A 1,596-nucleotide genomic window follows, 5' to 3' on the forward strand; every position below is an offset into this window, starting at 1 on the left:
ATTCAGTGCTATAAATTTCCCTCCAAGCAGCACTGCTTTTGCTGCAATTTATCAAATTTTGATGAATTACACTTTTCATTTTCACTTAGTTAAATTTTAAAATTTCTCTTGAGACTTCTTGAATCCATGTATTATTTAGAAGTATGTTGTTTTATCTCCAAGTATTTTGGGGTTTTCAGCTATATTTCTGTTAACAATTTTAGTTTAATTCCATGGTAGCCTGAGAGCATACTTTGTATGATTTCTATTCTTTTGAGTTAAAGTGTTTTTTATGACCCATAATGTGATTATCTTGGTGAATGTTCCATGTGAGCTTGAGAAGAATGTGTATTCTCTTGTTGTTGGATGAATTGTTCAGCACATGTCAGTTAGATGCAGTTAACTGACAGTGCTGTTCAGTTCAGCTGTGTTATGATATTCTGCCTGCTGGATCTATCTGTTACTATTAGAAGGGTGTTCATGTATCCAAGTATAAATATCTTTTTCTATTCCTTTACTTTTAATCTATCCATGTGTTTGGATTGAAAGTGGGTTTCTCATAGATAATACATAGTTGGGTCTTTAAAAAAATCCACTATGACAGTCCTTGACTTTTATTTATTTTTTAAATTAAAAAAATATGGAATGATTCATGAGTTTGCATGTCATCCTTACACAGGGGCCATGCTAATCTATCATTCCAATTTTAGTATATGTGCTGCCCAAGTGAGCATAGTCTTTGTTTTTTAAATGGTATATTTAGACCATTGACATTTAAAGTAACTAATATTATAGCTGGATCAAAATCCACCATATTTGTTACTGTTTGCTACTTTTTACTCTTGTTCTTTGTTTTTAGTCTTCCATTTTTTTCTCTGTTGTATGGTTTTTATTGAACATTTTATATAATTCCTGTGATTCTGTTTCTTTCCTCCCTTAGTATCTCAATTATACTTAAACATTAAAAAAAACTTTGCTGCCCTAGAGTTTGCCATATAGATTTACAACTAACTTAAGCCCACTTTCAGAGAACACTAGACTAGTTCATGGGTACTGTAAGTATGTTGTGACAGAGTATTACCAATTCCTGCCTCCAGTCCTATAACATTGCTGTCATTCATTTCACTTATCCAGAAGCCATTCTCTCCAAATACATTACTGGTATTATTTAGAACAAATTGGTCTTTATTAGATCAATTAAGAATAACAAAAAAAATATATATTTTACCTTCCTTTATTCCTTCTCTAAAGTACTTCTTTTCTGTAGATGCAAGTTTCTTACCTATAGAATTTTCACTTTTTTGAAGAACTTCATTTAAGCATTTCTGTGAGGCAGGTGGGTCTACTGGAACTAAATTCCTCCATTTTTGTTTGTCTGAGAAAGCTTTTATTTCTCCTTAACTTTTGAATGATAATTTTGCTGGAAAAAAAATTCTACACTGGTGGTTTTTTCTTTTCAACACTTAAAAATATTCCCTTCACTCCCTTCTTGTGTTTATAGTCTCTGAGGAAAAGTCCAATGAAAATTTTAGCCTTGTTCTTCTATAGTTAGGATTTTTTTTCCCTCTGCCTTCTTTCAAGATGTTCTCTTTGTCTTTGATTTTCTGCAGTTTGAAT

General features: G+C 31.6%; 1 pseudogene; it reads right to left on the reverse strand.

Annotated features, from left to right (window-relative positions):
- Positions 1 to 613: 613 nt before the first annotated feature.
- On the reverse strand, positions 614 to 713 carry LOC118968866 (U6 spliceosomal RNA; annotated as a pseudogene).
- Between the last annotated feature and the right edge of the window lie 883 nt (positions 714 to 1,596).

Source organism: Manis javanica, chromosome 9 (assembly GCF_040802235.1).
Source record: "Manis javanica isolate MJ-LG chromosome 9, MJ_LKY, whole genome shotgun sequence".
NCBI lineage: Eukaryota > Metazoa > Chordata > Mammalia > Pholidota > Manidae > Manis > Manis javanica.